The sequence below is a fragment of the Aegilops tauschii genome, chromosome 6, assembly GCF_002575655.3.
Source record: "Aegilops tauschii subsp. strangulata cultivar AL8/78 chromosome 6, Aet v6.0, whole genome shotgun sequence".
NCBI lineage: Eukaryota > Viridiplantae > Streptophyta > Magnoliopsida > Poales > Poaceae > Aegilops > Aegilops tauschii.
The window spans coordinates 289,486,987-289,500,835 of NC_053040.3; the positions used below are offsets into that span (position 1 = coordinate 289,486,987).

The 13,849-nt window shown below is 44.6% G+C and overlaps 1 long non-coding RNA gene across 1 annotated transcript; it reads left to right on the top strand.

The window, feature by feature from the left end:
- The first annotated feature begins 9,059 nt into the window (after positions 1-9,059).
- Positions 9,060-11,146, top strand: LOC120966442 (uncharacterized). The gene is made up of 2 exons (XR_005760171.3): positions 9,060-9,446; positions 10,867-11,146. It is a non-coding gene; the product is annotated as an uncharacterized lncRNA (long non-coding RNA).
- Positions 11,147-13,849: the final 2,703 nt, after the last annotated feature.

Here is a 13,849-nt window from a genome sequence, read left to right on the forward strand (position 1 = left end):
GTATAGTTTCTTCTTTAACCGGTACCGGTTCTTTAATTTCTTCTTTAATAGGTGGGTGATATTTAAACCACTTCTCTTTAGGGACATCAACATGAGTAGCAAATGATTCACAAAAGGAGGCTACTATCTCAGAGTCAAGTCCATATTTAGTGCTAAACTTTTGAAAAGCATCGGTATCCATAAAAGATTTAACACAAACATACTTAAGTTTAATACCTGACTCTTTACCTTCGTCGAGTTCCCAATCTTCAGAGTTGCGTTTAATTCTTTCCAAAAGATCCCACCGGAATTCAATAGTCTTCTTCATAAAATAACCAGCACAAGAAGTATCAAACATGGTTTGATCATTATGAGACAGCCGAGCATAAAGTTCTGGATAATAATTTTCTCTTGAGAGCTCATGATTGGGGCATGAATATAACATTGACTTAAGCCTCCCCCAAGCTAGAGCGACACTTTCTCCCTCACGAGGCCAAAAATTATATATATAATTCCAATCACGATGAACTAGATGCATAGGACAATTTTTTGGTGAAACTCCAATTTCAAACGATTCCAATTCCAAGATCCAATATCATCGCATAGCCTATACCATGCCAGTGCTTTTCCCATCAAAGATAAAGGGAAAACCTTCTTCATAACTTAATCTCTGGGTAAACCTGCAAGTTTGAACAATCCACAAATTTGTTCTATATATATCAAGTGCATATCAGGATGTTCGGTTCCATCTCCTGCATAAGGATTAGCTAGTAGTTGTTCTGTCATACCCGAAGGAATTTCATATTCAATATTTTCAGTAGGTGCGGTAGGTTGAGGGGTAGCTAATTGCGGTTCTGGTTGAGCTGAAGATACCCCGAACAAACCCCTCAAAGGATAGTTTTCCATAGTAACAAGTGACAATAAATTTCAGCACACTATATAAATGTTTCCTTACCAAAGGCGCTTCACTCCCTGGCAACGGTGCCAGAAAAAAGCCTTGATGACCCACAAGTATAGGGGATCAATTTTAGCTCCTTTCGATAAGTAAGAGTGTTGAACCCAACGAGCAGTAGAAGGAAATGACAAGTGCTTTTTAGCAAGGTAATGTCTGCAAGTGCTGAAATTGTAAGTAGCATAGTAGTTTGATAGCAAGGTAATTTGGAACGAGCAAGTAACCATAGTAGTAACAAAAGTGCAGCAAGGTAGCCCAATCCTTTTGAGGCAAAGGACAGGCCAAAATGGTCTCTTATGATCAGCAAAGCGTTATTGAGGGTACACAGGAATTTCATCTAGTCACTTTCATCATGTTGGTTTAATTTGTGTTCGGTACTTTGATAATTTGATATGTGGGTGGACCGGTGCTTAGGTGCTATTCTTACTTGAACAAACCTCCTACTTATGATTAACCCTCCCGCAAGCATCCGCAACTACGAGAAAAGTATTAAGAATAAATTCTAACCATAGAATTAAACTTTTGGACCCAATCGGCCCCTTACGGAATAGCGCATAAACTGGGGTTTAAGCTTCTGTCACTCTCGCAACCCATCATATAATTGCTACTACACAATGCATTCCCTTAGGCCCAAATATGGTGAAGTGTCATGTAGTCGACGTTCACATGACACCACTAAGGGAATCACAACATACATACTATCAAAATATCGAACACATATCAAGTTCACATGATTACTTGTAACATGATTTCTCCCATGACATCAAGAACAAAAGTAACTACTCACAAATGATAAACATGCTCAAGATCACAGGGGTATTAAATATCATATTGGATCTAAACATATAATATTCCACCAAATAAACCATATAGTAATCAACTACAAGATGTAATCAACACTACTAGCCACCACCAAGCACCAATCTATAGTTCCGGTAACAAGATTGAACACAAGAGATGAGCTAGGGTTTGAGATGAGATGTGGTGTTGAATATGTTGATGGAGATTGCCCTCCCCAATATGGGAGAGTTGTTGGTGATGATGACGACGATGATTTCCCCCTCCGGGAGGGAAGTTCCCCTCGCGGAATCACTCCGACGGAGGGCAAAAGTGCTCCTGCCCAAGTTCCGCCTCAAGACGGCGGCGCTCCATCCTGAAAGTTCTCTCTTTTTTTTGTCTAGGTCAAAATGACCCATATACCAGAAGATGGGCACCGGAGGTGAGCCTGGGTGAGCACAACCCACCCTCTTTGTGTATACCTTGCATATTATGAGAGAAAAGGCATTAGAATTACTCCAAAAGGCATTATTATGGATAAAAACATTATAAATAATAGTAAGAAAACATGATGCAAAATGGACGTATCAAACCCCTTCTAGGCCGGCCAACGGGAAGGTAAGGACCCTCCATATCAACAACTTTGATCTTATGCTTTGTACAAAAAGATGTGACATGTGTGAGAAAATCATCCCATCCAGCATAGGTCCTCAAAGCCTCCAAGTAATACTTTGTGTCACGAACAAGCTTAATAGCATGACAATATCTTCGCCTTGCTTTTGCAAAGCTCTACACAACTCATGTGTGTATCCAAATATTTCTTGCATCAAGTGTGCCATGAAAACAAACTCAAATGATCGCAATATTGTCTCTATGGATAGAGCCGCTTCTGCCTCCGCACCATGGTACTCGTCTCCAATCTTGTGAAGGACTCGTCGTAGTGCACCATACATAGAGATGACATGGTTCACAGTTTTGAAGTGAGAGCCCCAACGTGTATCACATGGCCTTCCCAAACCCATATTCTGATTCAGCCCACTCCCTATTTCTACTTCTTCCAATTCCAGTGCATCAATGAGTTCTTCAGCCTGAGCTATCCGAAGCATTCTCATCTTTTTACAAGACATGCCAAGAGCATTTAACAAGTGCGCAAGCTGCTGAAAGAACCAAGTACAATCACCACTCTCCTTAGCAACAGCAACAAGAGTTAACTGTAGTTGATGGGCAAAACAATGAACATAGTAGGCAGAAGGGGACTCATCCATAATCAGTTCTTTCAGGCCATTAGCAATACCTCTCATGTTATTAGCTCCATCATATCCTTGCCCATGAACCATTGCAAAGGTTAAATTGTAGTCCATAGCATTTGCTGAATTGCAACTTTTAGTGTCAAAGAGGTAGTATCTTCAACATGAGCAAGACCAAGAAATCTTACAACCACCCTTCCTTTCTTATCGACATAACGCAAGCAAACAGCCAACTGTTCATTCTGATACACATCACTAGACTCATCTAGAAGTATTGCAAAATGACCACCATCAAGTTCTTGAATGACTAGTTTAGTAAACCACGCAAGCAAACCTCACCTTCATGTTTCTTCAATCTTGACTTCATGTTCCAGTTATTAAATCCCTTCTTCACAAAAGCATCTCCACCGGGACATCTTATTTTATCCTTGAACAAATAGCAAACGAAGCAGAAAGCCCTATCTTTTTCCACACTATACTCAATCCATGGAAATTCTTTAAACCAAACATGGCAAAAGCGACGCTCTTTTCCAATTTTATTTGTAAACTTGAACTTATGATTCTTTGGTTGACATGACCCCATCTCAATATATCTCCTTACTCTATCTTGGTCATTGACAGCATACACTGAGATGGGAATCCGCATTCCAGGATCATGTTCGAGTGCCTCCAAATCTGCTTGCATTGGTTCCTCATATTCATCAATAGATTCATCATCTTGTACATGAGGTGTTGAGGTTTCTCCTCTACTCTCTGGTTCTTGCCATAACACCAATTGTAAATTGCTCTCAACATGAACAGGAGAAGTACAAGTACTAGATGCAGCTATTGTCTGATTCGGTGTGGATACTTCATCCATTTTCCTTGCCTTTGAAGCCTTTTCCCACATTGCAAATATGCTACTGCCAACAATTCCGCTCTTCTTCATCTACATTATGAAAACAAGGGGAACATAAATTTAAATACTTGCATCTATTAAATAGATCGACTACCCGCATCTAGTAAATTAGAGCAATTCAAGGAATTCCCAAATTGGGGGCAAGTGCAGGAAGCTCATGGACTGGTCGCACCTTCTGTTTCTGTTCCTGCTCCCTCCGACCAAATTGGTTGCTCCCTCCGAACCAAAGAGGAGGGGCGGGCGGGGGGGCCGGGCGCCACCGGCGCAGGGGGTGGGGGCGGGCACCGCCGCAAGGGTCGCTTGTCCCTGCTCGGTTGTTGCTCCCTCCGAGTCGAAGAGGAGGGGCCTGCGGGGTGGCGGGCACCGCCGGCGAGGGGGGCGGGGGGCGCCGCCATGGTTGCCCGTCCCTGCTCGGCTGCTGCTCCCTTAACCAGCGCGGGGGGCGGGGCGCCTCTGATGGTTGACATCGGCCTCCGGCGGCGCTGCGTGTCTACGGGACTGGAATGATGCGAGGAGTGTGGAGGCGTCGGTGCGAACGAGCGAACGAGTAACAGAGATTTCGTGGGCTGGGCCTGCGTTTCCTCTTTCGTGTGCTGGGTTGGGCCTGCATTTCCTCTTTCGTGTGTTGGGCTGGGCTGACATGTACATTTTTCTTTTGTCCGAATCTTGGGTATTCCTGTGAATACAGAGGCATACACCTGTCGCCGCCACTGCATGGACTGCGGATTGCCCGCTCTAATTTTATTTTATGCGGCCGAGGAAGACATACTCCGTATATATGTAGGGGCGTACTATGCATCCGCCGGCTGATCTTCAGCCGGATCGCAAGCCGTCAGATCTGCCGCATCGATTGATCAGCGTGTCTCTACCATTGCAACACGGGTCTTGTTGCAGAATTATTTCTGCAACACTTGTCTTGTTGCAGATTTTTTTGGCAACAACTGTTTTGTAGCAAAAAAAAATTGCTACTGAGGTTTTATTGTATTTTTTTTCAAATGAAGTATTTGTCGGTGTCAAAGCCGGCGGATCTCGGATAGGGGGTTCCGAATTGTGGATCTTAGATCGATGGGTAACAAGGGGCGTAGAGACATTGTTTAACAAGGTTCGGGCCCTTTCGAAGAGGTTAAACCCTACATCCTGCTTGATTGTATTGATGTGTTTGTATGAAAATTACAGAGTTGATCTACCTCGAGATGGGATAAATTAAACCCTAAGTGGGTATGATTATGGTTCTCCCCCTCTATAGGATAAACCCTCTAGTTTATATAGACACCAAGGGTACCTAGGGTTACATGTGGTCGGGTACCGTGAGGGGATAAACATGCCGACTACATTATCTTGACTTGGAGGATACACCAAGGCTTCGTTCCTTCATGAACACGGAGTTTCTTATAGCTCGGCCTTGCAACGCTGGATCAGGAACGGCCCACCTGTCCGGCCTATGAGAGATAGACCGGCAGCCCGGGGACCCCCTAGTCCGGGACACCCTCAGTAGCCCCCGAACTAGTCTTCGAAGCCGAGGTATGTGCGGAAATCATCGACTTTATGGACCAGTTCCTCCCCTTATGTGGTGGATTTAATAATCTCTGGCCATACCTCCCCCGAGCTACGTCATAGCTTCCGAGATGTATACGTAACTTAGCCAAGAAGGCCAGCCGCTCAAGTGTGAATAGTACCCACATCTAATAAGTTTTGTCAAAAGGTCACGACCACTAGCCAATTATGAAAACTCGATTAGCGGTTTGAGGCGGTTTCTCCATTGGCACGTCCCATCAATATGGATATCGTGCCCCGATTTTAAGGGATGTGATCAATGATTCATGCTATCCCACGCGCGCACAACGACACGATTATATCGGGAAGAGGCAAGGTATGTGGCGCAGTAAGGGCATGTACAATTGTTGATAAGATAATCTTATCTTAAGTCTTGCATGTAATTTAGAGATGACAAAAAAAGATATACCTACAATGGGTCATCTCTTAGCCTTATCTTCAATAACTAGCTATTCCTAAAAATGTGGTGAGACATATTGTGCTAAGAGATCATCTCTTGTCTTATCTTAAATAAGTGAAGACAAGCCTTTTCTTATGAGTTATCTCTCCTCTACCTCATCATTTATCCTACATGGCACTTCTAAGATAGCACCATTGTACATGCCCTAAAAGAATTCTTGGTATTACGGCAACCCATAAAAGGGGAACAACCACCACTTTCACCGCACGCTCTCACCTCCTCCCTTGCCATTGCCTTCCCAATCTCCTGAGCTCCAGCGCCCAGATCCATCCTTCCTTCCAAAAATTTCGCCGGCCATCCCCTCGATCGGCCATGGCCGACTCTGGCTTTAAGGGCAAGTGGGAGGCCTCCAGCGTAATTGAGGACGCGATCCAGGAGTTGAAGAGCGCAGGCTACCTTCCGGCCAACGTCGCTCACCGCGTCATGGAGGAGGGTCAGGTCTTCTCCACTTCGCGGCCAGGCGAGAGGGTGGTGTTCATCCCCCACTTCACTTGGGGACTAGGTTTCCCTCTCCACCCCTTAGTCAGGGGCCTTATGTTCTTCTACAGGTTAGACTTCCACGACCTCACCCCGAACCCTTTCTGCATATCTTGGCCTTCATCATAATCTGTGAGGCCTTTCTTTGGGTCTGGCCACACTTCGGCTTGTGGCTGAAGGTCTTCAACGTCAAGCCAAAGATTATTGACGACCAGTAGGCGGACTGCGGTGGGGGGGGGGGGCGATGGTCAGCAAGCTCCCCCGAGTTGAGTGGCCAGAAGGCACTTTCATAGACACTGTCAAGATCTGGCAGAAGGAGTGGTTTTATATCATAGAACCGCTAGGTGTGGATTGGGTGGCAATCCCTGCATTCAGACCCGGACCACTTACGAGGCTGGTCTAGTCGACCAAGAAAGGCCTCGACATGGGTTCAGTCAAGGAGGTGGTGTCACTGCAGAGCCGGATATCGAAGATGATAAAGAAGAAGGTCGAACTGCACAATGTGGTTCAGATCATGCTCCATCACCTCCTTCCCTTCCAAGACCGAGCCATCCCCATGTGGTCCTACAAGCCCGAAGACCGGGCCATCCCCAGGACTTGGAGGTTGGGGTCTCGGGTACGGGTGCTTGTGCATGAGGGTTAGGGTTGGCTGGTTGACGTGTTGAGGAGGACGTGGACTTGCAGTATATCACGATGCAACTTGCAAGGGTTAGTTTTTGTGCCGGGTTGTGCGTGCCCTTAATTTGTTGGGTTGGGCAAATATCTCCAATTTCCTTCAAAAAAATTGGGTTGATCGGGTGCCAAGGGTACAAACCCCAATTTCTCGAATAAAATTCAGGTTTTTAGAGTTACCACCCAAATAGGCTCTCAGGTTTTTCGGGTTTGGGCAGTGCGGGTTTGGATTCAGGTAATTGAGGTTCGAGCTTCGCGTATCGGGTTTTATGCCCAGTCAGGAGCACCGCCGCATGTTGTTCCAACGTGACGGACGCGTCCGGGCGTCACAATATCCGCCCCACATATGGGTTGGGTATGGGGGTTGCCAGTCAGTCCTGACATTTGGGTCGCCATTGGGGCTGCCGATTGGGTGTTTTTTCTTCTGTTCGAGCGTTGCCAGGCAGGTCACCCAGGCGTTTGAGGCAGATATGGGTTGCGTGGTTGTAGATACTCTTAGGTATATAGGTTGCCCTACACGACAATTTTTTTGGCATGGCCACACTTTTAGAGCATCTAGCAAAAAGCCACTCCCCATATCCACCCAGATTACAAGTTTGTGCCCCCCTCTCAGATTTACCACTTTTAATCAATGGTAAAAGAACTACCATATTTGCTCTATTTTTTGCAACAAACTACCACTTCACAACCTCTTTGCTCAAAACTAATAGTGATTATGAGAGAGATAGTCCACCAGTCAGGTCCATGTGGCAATGAAAGTCAACGCCATTTGTTTGACCGATATGCTAGACATTATGAAATGTGGGTCCCACATGTTATTTCTATCCCCTTCCTTAAAATTCCCCATGGAGGCCTCCCGCCAGAGCTAATCCGTCGCCCCGCCTCACTCTCGCTGCCCCTCCGCCACCGGCTTCAAGGGCCTCGCCAAGCTGCCCGGTGACCATGCTCTGCCCCACCCAACATATGTCGGTGTCCACACCTGCGGAGCCCATGGTCATGAGGAGCATGGCATACTGGTCGGCAAACATAGAGCGGCTATGGCGGAGGCTGGTAGCTCGGGGCACATGTGGAATAGGCGACGGGCTAGTGACCGTGGCGACAAACAAGGATCGCGTGACGGCGGCGGCCTCGACATTGCGTGAGGACAGCTAGTGGAGCTTGCGCGATGGTCATGGTGCTGCACGAGGGGTCGGTGTTCTTCTGCTCCCGAGCTCAAATGAGCTCGGGATGGACAGTAAAATCCAAAAAAAAATCCTCATTTTCTGTGGCAAGCTTTCACAAATATTTTGTGTGCTTGACAAATTTCAGCACTAAATGAAATTCGTAAAAGTCATGGAAAAAATCAGCACTCCAAAATGCTTTATCATGGCAATAAAATGAAATAATACCAGCACTCTAAAATGTAAAAAAATTGCATTATAAAAGCATAAATTTTGTTTTTTTCCACGACTTCCACGAATGTCATTTCAAGATAATATTTTGCAAGAACACAAAACATTTGTCAAACTTTATCACAAATTAATTTTAGATGTTTTTGATTTCTTTTACTATTTTTTGATTTTACTATTTATTAGGGAGCATTTAAGCTTGGAAGCAGATACTCCGCGTAACATGACCCGTAACGCATGGTTCGCGACCATGGCCAGCCCCTGTGCCCGCCTCCCCGTATGGATCTAGCACACTGGTGGCAGGCAGCCGAGGATGAGCAACTCGTGCTCCGGCACACATACAAAATGCTTGACGAAATGTTCCACAGAGAAAATGTTTTTATAGGATACAGAGAAAATGTTTTGATGGGAAGAGAGTTGATGCTGAGTGGGCTTCATCTGTAATAACGGTCAATTTAACAGTCTGTACGTGGTAGTTTTATGAAAGGGAAACACTCCCACCCAATAGTCTGATTAGAAGCAAAGCGTCGGACCTGTCCACACCCGTCGATCCTAGCTGAATCCCACGGTTAACATAATCTAATCCCATCCCCACTTTTCATCAACAAAAAAGGAAGTAAATCACGTTGCCCAGTCTCCCCACTAATTTATCCCTCTAATCACTCCCCCATCATCTCTTTCTTCTCTGTTTCCTCGGACGCACCTCCGCCGAGCTCGCCGTCCACCCACACCACTCCCCGTCATCTTGGATTGAACGCCAGCCACCAAAGCATATCATAATCCCCTCGCTCCTCCCTCACCACGCCGCCCAGATCCGCGATGGCGCTCCTCCCTAATCCATCTTCCTCATCTCCGGTGCGGCCCCGGGGCGACATTACAGGTGCTCCATCCCGACCTTAGGGGGCCGAGCCTCCCATCTCCATCTCGATTGGGGCTTCGGCTGCCGGTGTAGCTATCCATCTTCATCATCCCCGAAGGATAACCAGCAGTTTACATCCCTCTGTTTCCCCCCTCTTCGAAGTGCCTCTCCTCAGAATGGAAGGTACTGTACCACGACAATCCACCCAACCCCTTCTTCCCCCAGTGTGTCACTAGCATTTGTGCCCGCTTCCGGCTACTACCAAATCGATGTTTCGTAATGTCCATTTTGGCATTTAGGTTTGTAATGTGTACTCTGCCTGGTACTAACTGGTTCATGTTTTCATTGTGTGCCTATTACTGTTCTGCTCTTCATGTATTAGGTCAGATAATAATTAAAAACAAAATTTGGGATTGCAATTTTTATCTGCTTCCTATAGATGTACTAGCTTCCGGAGATATGCCTTCCCATTTGGCGGCAATATTTGTTTTCGTTTCAATATCAAATTTCCGAGCTTCCAAGTAAGACTACTGATGCACCCAGTTCACATTTTCATGCTTCTGATTACCATGCATCCACATTATACTTCCAAGTAACAACCCTTATGTACCTAGTACACTTTTTTTCATGTGTCTTACTCATCGCACTTGCACATTAAATTCCTTTTGTTTCATTCAGCTAAATGTTTGCTTCCACTCAAACCACTTTGTTAAGGTTTACTAAGAAAGTACACTTCTATTTTGAGGTACAGTGTTGACCCCCGCTAGACTATTTTTTAGTGAGCTGATTTGTGTTCATACCTCGTGTTTTCTCATTGAATTATGTGTGACTTTACTAAATCAACTATTAATCTCGATGTAATTGTTGTTCTCATCACAAAACTTTGCACTGTCATATTGGTAGCAAGAATTAGTAACTCATAGTTTGAAAATCATGTGCTTCGCATTTGGAGAGCCAATTTGTGTGCTTCCACTATGTAAAGTTATATTCAGAGTGCATGGATATAATGCTTCCAAACATCCATGTTGCTTAGCGTTCACAATATTGCAACCATGCTTCCATTCTTTAAATACTCTTGTCTTATGTTGAGATATCATGACACTCATGCTTCCAAATATTCATGCTTCATCGGTATCATATATGTGCTTCTTTAAAAATAGTTTGTGCCAATAGTCCATAGTCAGCTCACCAAATTGTTTTTTTCTATAAATGGTTCATTCCCATTCATGTTTCTGGCTATAGTCACATCATCCTATGTTCATATTAGCTAATGGATGTATGTTTCATGTAGTGTCATCCAATCATGCTAGCAATCGAAATTTATGCTTCCTCTATGTCATATGTTTGTTGTGATAAAAAGAAGCGATTGCTTCCTATCAGTCATGCTTCCTACTTTTACTTGTGGCATACGTTTCTATGTTCATAATTTTTGCTTCCACCATTGTGAGTGTGTGCTTCTTTTATTCTACATTCTGTTTTTACTACTAGTTTGTGCTTCATCCAATTGCTAGTGGTGCTTCCATTAGTGAAATTTTATTGTACAAACATTTTGCTTCTCTTACTAAATACTCCATATTTCTCACTGAATGCTTGTATTGCACAGACATTTTGCTACACGCAATTCCAGCTATGCTTCTCTGCTGTATAACGCCCAAAATGTTCGAGTGTTCTATGAGCTACTCTAAGTTGTCGGTTGTACTATGCATGACGGAGAGCTCATGGCGCACGCTGATCTTGTCCATGTCCAGCTTGTCGAGCTGCTGCCACTATGACGGATATGAAAAACTGAAATGTTTGGTTGTAATACGATTCTACTTTTGTTGTAAAAAATGAAGGAAATATGCCCTAGAGGCAATAATAAAGTTGTTATTTATATTTCCTTATATCATGATAAATGTTTATTATTCATGCTAGAATTGTATTAACCGGAAACTTAGAACATGTGTGAATACATAGACAAAACAGAGTGTCCCTAGTATGCGTCTACTTGACTAGCTCGTTAATCAAAGATGGTTATGTTTGTGTTGCCATTTGATGAACGGGATCACATCATTAGAGAATGGTGTGATGGACAAGACCCATCCGTTAGCTTAGCATTAATGATCGTTTAGTTTTATTGCTATTGCTTTCATCATGACTTATACATGTTCCTCTGACTATGAGATTATGCAACTCCCGAATACCGGAGGAACACCTTGTGTGCTATCAAACGTGTAACCGAGTGATTACAAAGATGCTCTACAGACGTCTCCGATGGTGTTCATTGAGTTGGCATAGATCAAAATTAGGATTTGTCACTCCGTGTATCGGAGAGGTATCTCTGTGCCCTCTCGGTAATGCTCATCACTATAAGCCTTGCAAGCAATGTGACTAATGAGTTAGTTGCGGAATGATGCATTACGGAACAAGTAAAGAGACTTGCCGGTAACGAGATTGAACAAGGTATGATGATACCGACGATCGAATCTCGGGCAAGTAACATACGGATGACAAAGGGAACAACGTATGTTGTTATGCGGTTTGACCGATAAAGATCTTCGTAGAATATGTAGGAACCATTATGAGCATCCAGGTTCCGCTATTGGTTATTGACCGGAGATGTGTCTCGATCATGTCTACATAGTTCTCGAACCCGTAGGGTCCGCACGCTTAACGTTCGATGACGATTTGTATTATGAGTTATGTGATTTGATGTACCGAAGTTTGTTCGGAGTCCTAATGAGATCACAGACATGACGAGGAGTCTCGAAATGGCCGAGACATAAAGATTGATATATTGGAAGGTTATGTTTGGACACCGGAATAGTTTCGGAAAGGTTCGGACATTTTCCGGAGTACCGGGGGGTTACCGGAACCCCCCGAGGGGTTAATGGGCCTTCATGGGCCCTTGAGGAGAGAGGAGGCAGGCGGCTAGGTGGAGGCGCGCCCCCTGATGACCCACAAGTATAGGGGATCTATCGTAGTCCTTTCGATAAGTAAGAGTGTCGAACCCAACGAGGAGCAGAAGCAAATGACAAGCGGTTTTCTGTAAGGTATTCTCTGCAAGCACTGAAATTATCGGTAACAGATAGTTTTGTGATAAGGTAATTTCTAACGGGTAACAAGTAACAGAAGTAAACAAGGTGCAGCAAGGTGGCCCAATCCCTTTTGTAGCAAAGGACAAGCCTGGACAAACTCTTATATAAAGGAAAACGCTCCCGAGGACACATGGAAATTATCGCCAAGCTAGTTTTCATCACGCTCATATGATTCGCGTTCGTTACTTTGATAATTTGATATGTGGGTGGACCGGTTCTTGGGTACTGCCCTTCCTTGGACAAGCATCCCACTTATGATTAACCCCTATTTCAAGCATCCGCAACTACAAAAGAAGTATTAAGGTAAACCTAACCATAGCATGAAACATATGGATCCAAATCAACCCCTTACGAAGCAACGCATAAACTAGAGTTTAAGCTTCTATCACTCTAGCAACCCATCATCTACTTATTACTTCCCAATGCCTTCCTCTAGGCCCAAATAATGGTGAAGTGTCATGTAGTCGACGTTCACATAACACCACTAGAGGAAGGACAACATACATCTCATCAAAATATCTAACGAATACCAAATTCACATGACTACTTATAGCAAGACTTCTCCCATGTCTTCAGGAACAAACGTAACTACTCACAAATCATATTCATGTTCATAATCAGAGGGGTATTAACATGCATAAAGGATCTGAACATATGATCTTCCACCAAATAAACCAACTAGCATCAACTACAAGGAGTAATCAACACTACTAGCAACCCACAGGTACCAATCTGAGGTTTTGGGACAAAGATTGGATACAAGAGATGAACTAGGGTTTGAGAGGAGATGGTGCTGGTGAAGATGTTGATGGAGATTGACCCCCTCCCGATGAGAGGATCGATGGTGATGACGATGGTGATGATTTCCCCCCCGGAGGGATGTTTCCCCGGCAGAACAGCTCCGCCGGAGCCCTAGATTGGTTTCGCCAGGTTCAGCCTCGAGACGGCGGCGCTTCGTCCAGAAAGCTTCCTTCTGATTTTTTCCAGGGCGAAAGACTTCATATAGCCAAAGATGGGCACCGGAGGCCTGCCAGGGGCCCACGTGGCAGGGGGGCACGCCCAGGGGGTAGGGCGCGCCCCCACCCTCGTGGATGGTGGGTCGCCCCCCTCTGGTGCTTTCTTCGCCCAATATTTTTTTTATATTCGAAACTGACTTTCGTGGAGTTTCAGGACTTTTGGAGTTGTCCAGAATAGTTCTCTAATATTTGCTCCTTTTCCAGCCCAAAATTCCAGCTGACGGCATTCTCCCTCTTCATGTAAACCCTGTAAAATAAAAGAGAATAGGCATAAGTATTGTGACATAATGTGTAATAACAGCCCATAATGCAATAAATATCAATATAAAAGCATGATGCAAAATGGACGTATCAACTCCCCCAAGCTTAGACCTCGATTGTCCTTAAGCGGAAGCCGATAACGAAAAATATGTCCACATGTTTAGAGATAGAGGTGTCGATAAAATAAAATACGAACATGAGGGCATCATGATCATTCTTATAACAGCAACAT